The following is a 16,913-nucleotide window of genomic DNA, read 5'->3' as shown; positions in this document are numbered from 1 at the left end:
CATGCTTGATGTTATCCAACTGCAGAATGCCTAAGTATTTGTAGGCTTCATTTTCTTTGCATTTAATTAATTGGCCATTGGGCATTTCAATTCCCTCACATGCAGTGATTTTGCCCCTTTTTATGGATACAGTGGCGCATTTTTCCATGCCAAACTGCATTGAAATATCGGTGCTGAATACTCGGACTGTGTTTGTCAATGATTGGATTTCTATTTCTGACTTTCCATAGAGTTTCAAATCATCCATATATAGTAGATGTGAAATTTTTTCAGCTTCTTTGGCTGTTTGGTAGCCTAATTTCATTTTTTTTAAGATTACTGATAGTGGGATCATTGCGATGATGAAGAGAAGAGGTGAAAGTGAATCACCCTGGAAAATTCCTCGCTTGATATTAACCATTCCGTAGATCTCATTCCCTACTGCCAACTCAGTTCTCCATTGTTTCATCGCCTTTTCAGTAAAGGATGTAATATTTTTGCTAATGCCAGTTGTTTCTAAGCATTTTATGATCCAACTATGTGGCAGTGAGTCAAATGCCTTTTTGTAATCAATCCAGGCCATATTCAAGTTTGTTTTTCTGTTCTTACAATTTTCTAATATCATTTTATCAATTAGAAGCTGATCTTTTGTGCCCCTGCTCCTTCTTTTGTTGCCTTTTTGCTCTACTGGCAAGATGTTGTTTGTTTCCAAATAATCCATCATATTATCTGCAATAATGCCTGTGAGTAATTTGAAGGTTGTTGGCAAGCATGTTATTGGTCTGTAGTTTTCAGGTGTTGTTCCTTTAGTTGGATCTTTCTGAATCAAGTATGTTTTTCCAGTTGTCAACCATTCATCAATTTGGCCCTTTTGTAAAATTTCATTCAGTTGCCTGGCCAATATTGCATGTAAACTGGTCAGATATTTGAGCCAGAAACCATGTAATTGGTCCTTTCCAGGTGATGTCCAATTCTTTACCTTTTTAACTCGATTTTTGACCATCTCAGTTGTTATTTCTAATACTTGCATTTGTTTGTTGCCAATGCTTTTCTCAAAGTCATGTATCCACTTTGCTTCCTTGTTGTAGTCCTTTGCATTTTCCCACAATTCTTTCCAGAATTCAACTGTGGCCTGTTTTTCTGGTTTTTCACTTTTGGTGTCACCATTTACATTAAGACTTTGATAAAAACGCCGTTGGTCTGATCGAAATTGCTGATTTTGATCGAAATTGCTGATTTTATTATTATTATTATTATTATTATTATTATTATGCAATTGTATCACAGCGGCCAGTTGTTTCACTGGATTTGGCATTGGTTACTAGTCGGGCCCCACCCAGGGGCCTAGGACGTCGTAACGTATTTTCGTAATATGCGTGCAGATCCAAGCAGTGCGGCTTTTTGCATTTGACTGATGGTGATTTTGTCAATTTTTAACTGTTTTAAATGTAATTCCAGTGCTTTTGGAATAGCACCCAGTGTGCCAATTACCACTGGAATTACCACTGCTGGTTTGTGCCATAGTCGTTGAATTTCAATTTTTAAGTCCTGGTATCTTGCGATTTTTTCATGTTCCTTCTCGGCGACCCTGCTATCACCTGGTATTGCGATGTCTATGATTGTGACCTTGTTTTTCTCAACCAGTGTGATGTCTGGTGTATTATGCGCCAGTATTTTGTCAGTTTGTATACGGAAATCCCACAAGATCTTGACCATCTGATTTTCGGTGACTTTTTCAGGCTGATGTTCCCACCAGTTTGTTGCTGTTTTAATATTATAATTTTTGCACAAATTCCAATGGATCATTTGTGCTACTGAATTGTGCCGCAATTTATAATCAGTCTGCGTGATTTTTTTACAGCAGCTGAGTATGTGATCAACAGTTTCATCAACTTCTTTGCAAAGTCTGCATTTGGCATCATCAGAGGATTTTTCGATTTTGGCCTTAATGGCATTTGTGCGGATAGCTTGTTCTTGCGCAGCCAGGATTAGTGACTCTGTTTCTTTCTTTAATGTACCTGTTTTTAACCATAACCAAGTTTGTTCACTGTCCACTTTATCTTTTATTTTTTCCAGAAATTGACCATGCAGTGCTTTGTTCTGCCAACTCTCCATTCTTGATTTTATCACATCTTTTCTGTATTCTTGTTTTGTCTGTTGGGCCTTCAGTAGATTTTTGTTCTTTACTTCGATTAATAGATGTTCTTGAGTGTCTTTTAAATAATCAGCCAGTGCATGTTTTTCTTCTTCAACTGTTTGCTTCACTTGTAATAATCCTCTGCCACCTGATTTTCGGGGCAGATACAGTCTATCAGTATCACCACGTGGATGTAAACTGTAGTGCATTGTCATTAGTTTCCTGGTTTTTCGGTCCAAAAGGTCCAAATCAGCTTGTGTCCAGTTAACTATGCCAGCTGTGTATCTTATAACTGGTATTGCCCAGGTATTTATGGCCTTGATTGTATTTCCACCATTCAATTTAGATTTCAGAATTTTCCTAACTCTGTTGGTGTACTCTCGCCTGACAATAGTTTTTACTTCTCCATGCTTGATGTTATCCAACTGCAGAATGCCTAAGTATTTGTAGGCTTCATTTTCTTTGCATTTAATTAGTTGGCCATTGGGCATTTCAATTCCCTCAGATGCAGTGATTTTGCCCCTTTTTATGGATACAGTGGCGCATTTTTCCATGCCAAACTGCATTGAAATATCGGTGCTGAATACTCGGACTGTATTTGTCAATGATTGGATTTCTATTTCTGACTTTCCATAGAGTTTCAAATCATCCATATATAGTAAATGCGAAATTTTTTCAGCTTTTTTGGCTGTTTGGTAGCCTAATTTCATTTTTTTTAAGATTACTGATAGTGGGATCATTGCGATGATGAAGAGAAGAGGTGAAAGTGAATCACCCTGGAAAATTCCTCGCTTGATATTAACCATTCCGTAGCTCTCATTCCCTACTGCCAACTCAGTTCTCCATTGTTTCATTGCCTTTTCAGTAAAGGATGTAATATTTTTGCTAATGCCAGTTGTTTCTAAGCATTTTATGATCCAACTATGTGGCAGTGAGTCAAATGCCTTTTTGTAATCAATCCAGACCATATTCAAGTTCGTTTTTCTGTTCTTACAATTTTCTAATATCATTTTATCAATTAGAAGCTGATCTTTTGTGCCCCTGCTCCTTCTTTTGTTGCCTTTTTGCTCTACTGGCAAGATGTTGTTTGTTTCCAAATAATCCATCATGTTATCTGCAATAATGCCTGTGAGTAATTTGAAGGTTGTTGGTAAGCATGTTATTGGTCTATAGTTTTCAGGTGTTGTTCCTTTAGTTGGATCTTTCTGAATCAAGTATGTTTTTCCAGTTGTTAACCATTCATCAATTTGGCCCTTTTGTAAAATTTCATTCAGTTGCCTGGCCAATATTGCATGTAAACTGGTCAGATATTTGAGCCAGAAACCATGTAATTGGTCTTTTCCAGGTGATGTCCAATTCTTTACCTTTTTAACTCGATTTTTGATCATCTCAGTTGTTATTTCTAATACTTGCATTTGTTTGTTGCCAATGCTTTTCTCAAAGTCATGTATCCACTTTGCTTCCTTGTTGTAGTCCTTTGCATTTTCCCACAATTCTTTCCAGAATTCAACTGTGGCCTGCTTTTCTGGTTTTTCACTTTTGGTGTCACCATTCACATTAAGACTTTGATAAAAACGCCGTTGGTCTGATCGAAATTGCTGATTTTGTTTATATTGGATGATTCGTGCCTCATATCTTTCAATTTTTCTAGCTGTTGCTGTTATCTGCTGTTTTACAATCTCTACAGCTTCATTGATGTTTCTTGTATCCAATCTATATCTTCTGATTAGCCGATCTATGATTTTGTTGTTTTTAAGCCGTTGCTCATGCATGTTCTTTAAGTTACTAGCATCTGCCCTTAATTTTTTGATTTTTTGTTCTAGACGGATTTTCCACTTTGGCTTTGATGCTTTTTCTGTTGTGTGACTAGGTACTTTAATTTTAATGCCTAGTTCATTAGTGACTATTACAGCTGCGCTGTACATTAACTGGTTTGTTTCCAAGATGGATTCCGGTTCAATTGTTGAAAACACTGCATTAACCATTTTCATGATAGGGGCCAAAATTTTCTTCGGCACAGTTTTTAGTGATGGTAAACGTTGCCTTTCCTCATTAAGCAGAAAATGCTCCATGATCTTATCCTTCAATTCTTTTTGTTTTTGAGTTAGTTCATCAGTTGGTTCAGTGATAACTGGTTCTAGTGGTGGTGATGTTATTTCCTCCCTGAGAGCTTCTTCTGGGAGTTCTACTATAGTGTCTTTAGTTGTGTCTTGAATATCAGTTATTTCCGCTTGTGATATTGTTTTTTGGGTTTTGCAATTTGCCTGAATTTCCTCATGTTCAACTTCACTAAACACTTTATTCCGTATAATAAATCGCCTTTGATCTGCTAGTCGTTGTTCACTAACATTTGAATCTGGATATTGTTGTTTCCATAATTCATACATTCGCTTTAAATATCCTCTTTTTTCTGGCTCTGAGTTGTAGTAACAGGCCATTATGGCACGGTTTTCATCTGCACTATATTTTTGTCGTTTTGTTGGCTGGTCCACTTGTAGCCCACTTGTCGACAGATGTCCAGGGACCCCAACATCCGCCGCGGCCCTTGTTAACCCGCGCGACGACCGATGCGGTATGGAATTCTTATTCGTTTTTTTCACCATATTGTATGGGTTGGCGGGGTTTTTTTTACGGGACCAGATGCCAACCTGATCCCAACCTTCCTCCTTTCTCATCCGGGCTTGGGACCGGCAACGGCGGAGTTATTATTATTATTATTATTATTATTATTATTATTATTATTATTATTATTTTGCTTCTCAGCTACTCCATTTAAATTATTCACTGCAGCTTTTTAAAGAGTTTCTCCTTTTCTCTTACCATCAGCACAGAACGGCTAGTGTTAAAAGTACAAGAAGTTACTGTAAACTGTTCTTCTCACCCTTTGGCTGACAAAATAAAAAGAGCTTTGTCTAATGCTTGGAATCCACCTATCAAGAAAACAAAATTACCACTGATTGCATTTGAAAAAAATAATAAAACCCAAGCATGAACCTGTGACTAAGAGCGACTAAGAAGCACTTCAGTAAAATGTCAGATCCTGAGTCTGGCATCCTGCAATACCTCTGCAAATATAGCATGACTGATTGCAAAAAAAAGAGAGAAAGGGAGAGAGGTTATTCTGAGGCAAAGGGTCAATTGGAAGATATTCATGACCTCATTTAGTAATACAACTGGAAAATTTTGAGGAATACAGTATCAGAGAATCCCTATCTAGGACTGGACAATTAGATAAGTAAGTGAGTCTACGTTGCAAGCCAAGTACTATTTCTGTATGCCATGCAATTATAGAAAGTTCTCAGAATTGAGCTCAAGTGTTTGTGCTTTACTTAAAAAGTATCTATTACTGCTATTAGCTGTTGAAAGTACCTGATAATCAAAACTTCATAGCTCCTTTCTAAAATGAGGAGAAAAAGTAACATTCTGGCCAGTTTGATTTATAGTCTGACCAGAAAATGCTGATTTGGAAAAAAAAGAAAAGAAAATGCATGGTTTTGGAATAAGTGTCAAAACTTGTTATTTATCTCCAGTTTTTCCACAGTCCTATATTTCAGAAATGGCTTCCCTGTCTGTCACTGATCATATAATTCCCTTAGATATCACACAGATAGGTCAAACATCTGAAAAGGATTTAAAAGAGATTGCAGAATGTTTGATAAACTAAATTTAGTGCAACCTATCACCAAAGCAAACATCAGTGCTAGAAAGGCTTAATAAAACTTGATTTTGCAATTAGTTTAAGATCAAAGTTGGCTAGATCAAGTTTGTTATGTTACAATTGCAATAGTTTAAGTCAGGTAGGCTTAACTCATATAAAAAATAAACACACACAGAGACATATACTGTCAGAGATTTGGCAGTATGACTATTATGAGATAAACCCAGGAGCAAAACACAGCACACAGAGCCTTTATACAATTAATAGTGTATATAAACCACTGTTTATATACAAATATATAGAAACATACACATGGAGATAAACCCCTTACCATTCAGCTGCGGACAATTTTGATGTTCATACCTAACACTGTTTGCTCTGACCTCACTCGCAGTAAAGCATTCAGGAGGTACACCCTTATTATTCCTCTCAGATCTTCTTACATATACATACAAAATCAAAATGAAATACAACACCCCCACAAGATTCTGGTCCTTCCCATTCATGAGATACCAATTCATCGTTGCCCCTTCAACTGCAACTCTTAGATTTTAGATTTTTTAGATTTTATTTATTATTTATAGGCCGCCCTTTTCCCTGAGGGGACTCAGGGCGGCTTACAATTCATGGGAGGGGGTGTATAAGACAAAACATAAGACAGTACGTGAATAAAAAAAAATAAACAATAAAACACAACTTTCATTAAACATTCGGGTGGGGCGGATTAAATCTTTATCCCCAGGCCTGACGGGATAGCCAGATCTTAAGGGCTGTGCGGAAGGTCTGGATGGTGGTGAGGGTACGAATCTCCATGGGGAGATCGTTCCAAAGGGTCGGAGCTACTACTGAAAAGGCTCTCCTCCGCGTAGTCGCCAGTCGGCACTGACTGGCGGATGGAACTCGGAGGAGGCCTAATCTGTGTGATCTAATAGGTCGAAGGGAGGTAATTGGCAGGAGGCGGTCTCTCAAGTACTCAGATCCACTACCATGGAAGGCTTTATGGGTGGTAAGTAGCACCTTGAAGCGCACCCGGAGATCAATAGGTAGCCAGCGCAGCTCGCGGAGGATAGGTGTTATGTGGGCGAACCGCGGTGCGCCCACAATCACTCGCACGGCCGCATTCTGGACTAGCTGAAGTCGCCGGATGCTCTTCAAGGGCAGCCCCATGTAGAGCACATTGCAGTATTCCAGCCTAGAGGTCACAAAGGCTCGAAGTGACTGTTGTGAGGGCCTCCCGATTCAGGTAGGGTCGCAACTGGCGCACCAGGCGAACCTGGGCTAATGCCCCCCTGGTCACAGCTGACAGGTGATGGTCAAAGGTCTTACCTTACCTTAAAAGAAGAAACAAACAATTAGAAGTAAAAATGCAGTCCTGAATAATAAGAGTCACTTCAGGTGGTGACATGGGCAGCATATCAATTTAATTAATTAATAATACAATGTTTCCCCAAAAATACGACCTGTCCTGAAACTAAGGCCTTGCCACATTTTTCATGTGGGCAAAGATATAAGCCCCCTCGCCTTGAAAATAAGCCCCCTGGACAACCCACCCCCCTCCGGCCAGGCAGAGCACCGCTCACCGACCTAGCAGTATCCCAGTAGCCAAGCTTGTTTGTTTCTTCTTTTAAGATAAGAGTTGCAGGTGAAGCAGCAATGATGAATTTGTATCCCATGAATGGGAGCTGGGGGCGGAACAGGCGTTCGCGTAACCCCCCTCTCCAGCCGGGCAGAGCTATATGCACTGACCTGGAGGGTATCCCAAATGTACCAAGCCACGGGAGCTGGGGGACGGGCAAAGCTCCATGTGGCTTGGCACCTTAGGGATGCCCCCAGGTCAGTGAATGGCGCTCTGCCCGGTTGGAGAGGGGTTTGTCGGGTGGCTTCTCGTGAGAATGGTCACATCATGGCTGCTTCACCCCTGATGCTGCGCCCGGCTCTTTGGGAGCCTGCTCGCAAGGGAGCAGCTGCCCGGCAACCCCAAAACAATAAGCCCTTCCCTGATAATAAGGCCCAAGCCATATTTTGTGGGTCAAAAGAAAATAAAACCCTGTCTTATTTTCTGGGAAACACGGTAGGTTGCCTATTACAGTAGACCAAGGCCAAGGTAATTTATCACATAAAGAAAAATGCCACCAAATATCCCTGAATATCAGAAAATACTGTGTGTCCCTCATGAATTAAAATAATCTACAATGATGTACTTGGTATCTTGAGAACAATTCAGAAAGGAGCATTTTTATCTAATCTAGGTGACAAAATTGGCATGGCTGTGAAGATTGGACCATAAGAAAGGCTGAGCACCAAAGAATTGAGGCCTTTGAACTATGGTGCTGGAGAAGACTCCTGCGAGTCCCTTGGACTGCAAGGTGATCAAACCGGTCAGTCGTAGAGAAGATCAACCCTGACTGCTCTTTAGAAGGCCAGATCCTGAAGATGAAACTCAAATACTTTGGCTACCTAATGAGAAGGAAGGACTCATTGGAGCTGAGCCTAATGCTGGGGAAGATTGAGGACAAAAGAAGAAAGAGACAACAGAGAATGAGGTAGCTGGATGGAGTCACCGAAGCAGTAGGCGTATGAGCTTAAAGGACTCCAGAGGATGGTAGAGGACAGGAAGGCCTGGAGGAACATTGTCCATGGGGTCGCGATGGACTGCACATGACTTCGCAACTAACAAAAACAAGGTGACAAGGTCCTATCCACTGCTGATTATGTGTTTTACTCATCTTAGAAGGAAGAGCCTCAGTGAATTGTTCCTAGACTTTAGAGATTTACCACTCTGGAGTATATAGCTTTCTCAATTAAGCAGGGAAAGAAATTATATGATTCATAAATATACTGTGTTTATTTTCTGTCATTGTTGGAAGGAACTGAAATGTTGTGTGCTTCTTAAAGATTAAGACAAGAGATAAACATGGAAGAAATCCAAACCCAATTAAATATTAAAAAGGAAAGGGAAATTGCGCAAGCAAGGAATGGTTCTGGGTGGTAGGGAATGTGTGAATGAGAAACAGTACATAATACAATGCAGAGGTGAACCCAGTTTTTAAAACATAGATTATAATATCAGGACAATGTGGATTAGCATTGGAACTATAATCCATGGATGTTACAGGTCTAGAGGAAAGTGACAATATCATTACAACATAGGGTAAAAGAATCAATTTAGTCTGGAGACAGTTCCATTCCAAATGATATCTTAATGAGACTTAAAACAAGACACATGATAGGAATATATTTTCGCTTTTAAAAAGTAGCATTTGTTGGCTGAATAAACATACTATCAGAAAGCCCACTGTGTGAAAAATAACCAGATTAAAAAAAAACATAACTCAGATTTTGATATTAGTGAGGCAAATTTGGGGAAACCAAAGAGAACAGAACAATATCGTTCTGGAAGCAAAATGACTTCTGTTATAATTTTGGGAAAAAGCATACGGTAGAACATTGTGTTACTAATGTACATGGAACTACAAAGGCAAACAAATTGGAAGGTACTGGAGAATAAACTGACATAGCAGAAATCAGCCTATAAGTAAATTATGAGCACTCTACTACCAGCAGGCTGATATGTATACAATACTCAAAAAAAGAAGCCTTGAGACAAGAAGTTCACATTCAAATACATTTCTTCCTGGGTAGCTAGAAGAATGCCTTTGACATCTTTGCAGTCAACATGCATAATTCTTGTCCACTTGAAATTTATTCTGTGCCATAAATGTGCCTGGAATTTTGGGGGTCAAGTCACATGAGATGACAAAAAATGGTAATAAGCTTTTATGGTTCAATGATAGGAAATGCAGAGGATACCTCACTTAAATTGCAAGTTTTGATCCCTAATATTCCTCAACTGTCCACCAACTCATGCCTTCTTCACATTCTCTCTAACTTTCTCAAAACAATATAAGGGAGTTATCAGAAAACAGGAGAAAAGGAGATGTGTGTGTGTCTAACCATCCATCCATTCATCCATCCATCCTTACACAAAGAAATACACATATAGAGACACACACAAAGAGATACAGATCCTACTGCAAGATTTCAAATGGGATCAGAATGCTGGCACTACAAAAAATATGTGAACTCTTTCCTGATCTAATTCTATCCCTTTTTAGCATTTGCCTCAAGAGGAGCACAAGATGTGCCAGTGCTATTATTTGTGATAATTACTTATCATAACTAAAGGCAGGTTTTGAATTGGGCTGCTGAACAAAATTACTGGGCATATCTTGAATCAAAAGTCAAATAAATAACAGTACTAGAGAAAGTAAAACCGGATTGTTTACCAGAATCACTAAATTAATTCTTAAAATATTTTGGACAGATATCAGAGCACATAATGATTAAATAAGATCTTGATGCATGAAAATTTTAAATGTAATCAAAGGTTGATGAGACAGGTTACTTTGGTACTCTCATTGATGACATAAATATGAGTTTATGAGTATGAGCTTAAAATTGCTACTGAGACGATCCAGGGTCATGAAGAAACAAATGTGACTTAATGATAACAATATGCTAATTGTAGAGAAAGTAAAGGAAGAGTCTTGAAGAGATTATACAGTTAAACATTCTAGGAATCATGCCACCATTTAGCATGAAAATTAAATATTCGCTTGTCCTTATACAGCTTTAGTTATTTTAGAAGTACACTTTAGATTCGAAAAACAGTGCTGGGAAGAAAGTCAAAATTTCTTTAGCACTGCTAGTCTCTTCAATTTTAGAGAATCCTGTGTGCTAGTTTTTCCTTATCAATGTGTAGTTTGGCTCTTAAAAGAAATACTGATCTTTAGTCTCTGCCCTCAATCTCCAAAATAGGATTAAATAAGTAATAATGACTAACTCTAATAGATCATGTAAGAATGCTTTGCATTCTTGAAATATACTCTATAACATAAAATAGTTACTATTCTTAGAATAGTGTTAATACTGGATTTTCTGCATGCATATGTCAACTAATCATGGTATTATGACAATTTAGCCTAGACCACTTTTTCCAGATTTTGCACCTTCCAAATATGTGTGCAGACTATGGGAGTTGCTTCGCAGTACAACTAAAGGGTGCATGGTTGAGGAACAGCTAGCCCAGAAATTAGATAAAGCAAGCAATACTAGCAACCTAAAGCTGAACATGTAAAGTGTTCAATAATAAGCTATGAGACCAAATGTAATATGTAAAATCAGCTATTTATTGCATTAATATTCCTAGATGATACTTAAACAAATTTAAAATTGAAAACTGATTATTTGTTGACATCAATGTAATTATGATGGATGGTGTTAAATATTCAAACAGGAATAAATAGAAAAAAGTAGACAAAAATAAACTGGGAGATTTTCAGACCATGCAAATTATCTTACGACATCAAACACAAAATATGATAGCCAATTTATAGCAGTATAAAACATGAGTTCTTCAGAACCAATGTATCCACGAAAACTCAGAAAGACTTGATAAAAAATATACTGTATAATTGTAGATTGCAAAAGAAAGATAGAACTGCATCCTAATACAAGCGAGATTATTTCCAAGATCAATTGATGAAGACCCCTTTTAAGTTAATTCACTACATTTCCAATAAACATTTCATTTTGGTATACAGTTTAAGATAGTTTAATATCTTAATTTCTATCTAATTTGCTGAAATTTTGTGACTGCTATGACACTTTAACCTCAATATAATTATTCAACGAATTATATATTTGCAGCAATATACAACAGCTTTACATATCTGGACTACATGGCCAAATTCTATTCATATTGATAAAGAATATATATGTATATAGGTAGTCCACAGTAGCAATAATATTTGAGACTAGCAATCTTATAATTAAGCAGAACTTAATGAAATGAAACTGCTTATGATCTAATTTCCATCACTGTCATAACAGCAAACAGTTGCTGTACCAGGAAATAATTTAAAAAGGACTACATTTATGCTCATACTAAACGACCCATGCACCAATGGGTGATCATTTCAGAGATATCTAAATACAGGGCGGGGCATAACCTTTTCCTAGGGGGTCACAGCAACACTTGTAATAACAACACAAATAATTCATACACCATTCGAAAGCCCATCAAAAACTGAGTTTATTGACACGATTTAATAGTCAGTATGACCACCATTAGCCCTTCGAACAGCATTCAAACGAGGTGGATAAGAACACAACAAATCTTCAAACAGTTCCGTTCGATTTTCCAGATTTTCCAGAGGGCGGGGCATAACCTTTTCCTAGGGGGTCACAGCAAGATCGACAGCAGTTTACAACTTCCGCGACACCTCATTTTAAAGCCCATAAAAAACTGAATTGAATGAGCTATTAAATGTTAAATTTGTTTCGGTTGAAACTTTGAGAATGAATTTGGAAACTGTGTTGAAAAATCTGGAAAATCGAACGGAACTGTTTGAAGATTTTTTGTGTTCTTATCCACCTCGTTTGAATGCTGTTCGAAGGGCTAATGGTGGTCATACTGACTATTAAATCGTGTCAATAAACTCAGTTTTTGATGGGCTTTCGAATGGTGTATGAATTATTTGTGTTGTTATTACAAGTGTTGCTGTGACCCCCTAGGAAAAGGTTATGCCCCGCCCTGTAGAGAAACAGAATGACCACGGGTGGTCAAACAACAGTAGGAGCAATAACTATTTCTAACTTCCTACTAGCTTCCCCATTGAGTTTCCTTGTGAGAAGCTGGCAGAGAAGATCAGAAATAATCCTTCCTTCCTCCCTCCCCTTCCTGCTGTCTCCGCTATTTGCTTTGCTTGGAGGTAAGCTTGCAAGGAGAAAATCAGTGGAGATACCTATGCTGATGTACACTCTTCTGTGGAAAAAAAATTCCCTTCCTTTTCTATACTATAATACAAAGATTTTATATGGAAGTAATTCATTTCGGAATGCTGAAACCACTCACGTTTGCATGGGTTTATCTTAACTTCTTACTCACCAGTTATAGCAGGTGGATAGATAATGTTTCCAAAATTATACTTATAGAATTTCATCTGTTCTCAAGATGACATTAGCTCCAATCTTATTTAAACTGCAAGTGAACTATGAATATCATTATCAGCTCTTACTTCTGTAGCTTTAAATGTCAAGAGTCCACTTCAACCTAAAGATGATAGGGAGCAGTATCCAGTAGCAGTCCCTCACTTGGAAACTCCCCTTTTCCCTAGCATTGACAGATGTCCATGAAACTGAATACAGTTAATTCAACATTCTTTGTCAGGAACTCTGATGATTCATTTATCTAAGTCACGTAGGAATTTCACAATACGTGCATGTACATCTATAGCATGTCATTTATATGCTATATGTTTTATTATTTTATATTTTTCATTTTATTATACTGCTGTATTTTAACATCTTCCCCCATCCCGACTTCTAATCCTGCTGAGCTGCTTCACTGTGATGAAGGGTGTTCCTGAGACAGATGAACAAAGAATACTGATAGTTTATGCCAAAATTATACTTTTAGTAGATAGTTCCAAGGTCACCCAAGGCATGACTGTCATTCCAGATGCCCAGCTAAAGCACGCAGACACCTTTATTGGGAATATAAGCATAATAGAAGAAAATATCTGTAACTCAGTACTGAACTGGGGAATTCTTGTTGCTCTTTGAGCTTAGTGGTTTCTTTATAGATATTTCATTACCCAAATAGATAGCATCATCTATGTGAATGTGGGTTTTGCTGCCCGTTTATATATAGCAGCTTGCCCTGCCAATTTTGATGGTAGTGTGGTTTTCTCCTTGGTGGTTCCTTGATTAGATTATTGTTTTCTTCCTGTTTGTCTGGTGTTGATCTCTGCTTATCTGAATGTGGGCTGCTGGAGGAAATGTACGGTAATCTTTTTGTTTCCTTCTTAGGTTTGTATTGTCTCTTTTTATTGGTGTGTAACTGTGGTTTATCTCTATGTGTCAATTGACGGTTGATTTGTCTGAATGCCAAGCTTCTAAGATTTCTCTAGTATTTTTGGATTTAGTCTGTTCTAAGATACTCACAGTTTATAAACACACAAACACATATCAAGGCAAAGTTAAAATGCAAAATACAAAACATCAAAAAAATCCCCCAAAACAGAAAACAAAACACACAATCAAAACATTTAAAAGGTGCATAACCCCCCCCCCCAAAACACCATATACACATTATCTCCCCTAGTTGAATATTGATTAATACATCACTGCATTAGTTCCCACCCAATGTGCCCTCCCACATTTTTTAAAATACTAAATTTATTTCCAGTTGAAGTTATGATTAAATGCATTTTTAGGTTATGGTTTCATCTTATGTCATAACTGCTAGTTGGTTTTCATGGATACATTTTTATCCTACATACATAGAGGCTGTCACAGTCCTTACACTGTATAATGTAGATGACTCCTATTTTATTACTCTTGGGTTACTGAATCTTTTGATTGGCTTAAGATGTTTCAGAGGCTTTAGCTGGTTTGTGTGCTACAGTGATACCAAGGGATTGTAGTAGTCAGTTGGTTGCCTTTGAAATGTTTTTGATTTATGGGATTTTACATCCATTTCATAGGCCTTGCCAGTTGTGCTGTAGCAGATTGCATGGTCAGGCAACTTGGAAGGCTAGAAAGAGGAAACCAACCAAAGGGGAAACCAACTGTCAATTCAAAGCTGAAAAAACAGAATTACAATGGGAACATGGACCCTAAGATATATGAACATGGAAAAGCTTAACAAGATGAAATGAATCAATTAGACACTGTCACATTAGGCACCAACAAATTAAAATTGATTGGAATTAAATACTTTCAATCACAAGATTATAGAGTTTACTTGTCAGAATTCATAAAAAGGAAATGGTGTTTCTATCATAACAAGTATATGGCAAAAGTACTTGGGCAAAATGCAATTATTGACTGAATAATATCTGTTTGTTGACAAACTTTTAATATTAATTAATTCAATTATTCACATTTATATTCCACTCACTTGTGCAGAAGAATAGGCCGATGAGATTTATAATCAAGGTAAAGCTGTAATTTAATAGAACAGGCAAGCAAGGTGGACTGTCTGTAGTTGGGGACTGGAATACAAACCTTGACATATTGAGAAGTGAAATGATCTATAAAAACCAAAATGACATTGGAGATCAAAACCAATTTCCATCAAGCCAATCATTTCTTCACTGCTAACCTAGAAACCAAACTGATACCATTATCAAATGGAATGTAGTATATATAAATCAAATTGATTATAAAATTTATACAGAGTGTTGTAGAACTCATTTATAACAGCAAACTTCCCATGGAAGTATTAAGCATTTATCTGAACAATGGCACACCATACTGCACATTTTGAAAATGACTGGGAAGAAGTATGGTAGCCTTTGTACAAGCACAATACCACCTAAGCGGATTCTGTTTTCAGGGTTTCTCCATGAGCATGATAGAACAATGCTGCTGCTTTCTGTAACCAAATCAATTCAACTTAAAGCAGCAGCAGCTTTGTTTTCAAGGCTTATGCCCGAAATAAAAGTAGCCTGCTTGACAGAACAGCCAATACATGCTATGTTTGCATGAAATCAAAAGCACTTCTGAATCATTTTTGAAGCATGCACTCAGTTTTATAATTAGGTATCAGACACAAGGAATCTTTCTCCTTGATAACAAGATACATTCTCAGACATTCTTTGCATCTAAGAAATCCTGGCATTTCAGCTTAGCTTTCCTATTGCCGGAGAAAATGAATAAACAATTAAATAAACCAACTAACTATTTTAAAGGCAGCTTCATTCATTCATATAAACTATCCCACAATTGAGGTCTTCCATCATTATGTAGTCACTACCTACATCCACATAGGTTTCACACCATACCATACTTACTTCAAGTAATAAATGAATATTTTTCAGGAATATTTTTAAACTGAATTATTGATTATTGCAAGATAACTTTTTATAAATCATAAAGCTTTTGCTTTAATTGCATAATTTTCAGACAATAAGCTTTTCACATATCTTTATGGGCCTAACTTAAAATCTACAAGTTAAGCATCACTAAACAGAAACTGGAACCAAGAAAACATAATAGGTTCTGTCCAAAAGTTAACACATGATATATTCCTTTGAAATATCTGTTGATCTATTTCCCTATGTTTACTTCATATTCCCTCTTGGTTGAATATAAAATGGCTCAAATCCAATTCTTTGGGTCTTTGAATAAAGTCTACAATTAGGCTGTCATTCACAAGCACTCATTTTCCATTAATTTTAATGGAATTTAAAACCAACTCTTCAGTACATTTATTTGAAAGAAGTTACCATTTATTATAGTTTCCAAGTATATGTGTTTATTCTATGGCATTCTTCTAAATCAGTACTATACGTTACAGAACTCATTCCTAACCATGTTTTATTTACAAGCGATGTTCATTATTTTAATGCCAAATCAAAGGCATAGGCATCTGGCCTTGATTCCTATATTCACAAAATGACAATAAATAAAAGTGACAAATCATTTAATTATAATGAATAAAATCTAGTCTTGGAAATATTTGATGGGATTGGTACACCTTAAACTATTTTAATATAAAGATGCTATTTTGAAAATAAACTAATCAGGGAGATGACAGACAGATGAAAAAAATGTAATGTCATTCATTGGTATCTTCATAATGCCCTCAGAAATTCCTAAACTCGCAAAGATTTGTTATTACTAAACAGAGTTGAGAGATTTTAGGAAGTTCAGAACACAAGCATTATTACTAATAATTACTTTCCACTGCAGGCAATATTATTTTACTATTTTTAGTTTGTTAGCATTCTCTATAGCAGTGTTTCTCAACCTTGGCAACTTGAAGATGTTCAGACTTCAACTCCCAGAATTCCCCAATTCGCTGGCTGGGGAATTCTGGGAGTTGAACTCCAGACATCTTCAAGTTGCCAAGGTGAGAAACACTGCTCTATAGCCTACTCAAAACATCTCAAAAAGATTCAGGTATAGGTGGCAATTAATAATTAAAAGTGTATATTAATGATAAGTGACAGCTATGGCAAAAATCCACCCCCATTCCATTTTATGCGCTTCCAATATCTAGATCCATCCCCATTCCATTTTAGGTGCTTCGAGGTAATCATTAAGTAGTTAATAGGATTGTATTTCTAG

The sequence above is a fragment of the Thamnophis sirtalis genome, unplaced genomic scaffold (assembly GCF_051295495.1).
Source record: "Thamnophis sirtalis isolate CommonGarterSnake01/CBP01778 unplaced genomic scaffold, rThaSir2_p1.2 scaffold_6, whole genome shotgun sequence".
Taxonomy (NCBI): Eukaryota; Metazoa; Chordata; class Lepidosauria; order Squamata; family Natricidae; genus Thamnophis; species Thamnophis sirtalis.
This window is presented reverse-complemented; position numbering follows the sequence as displayed.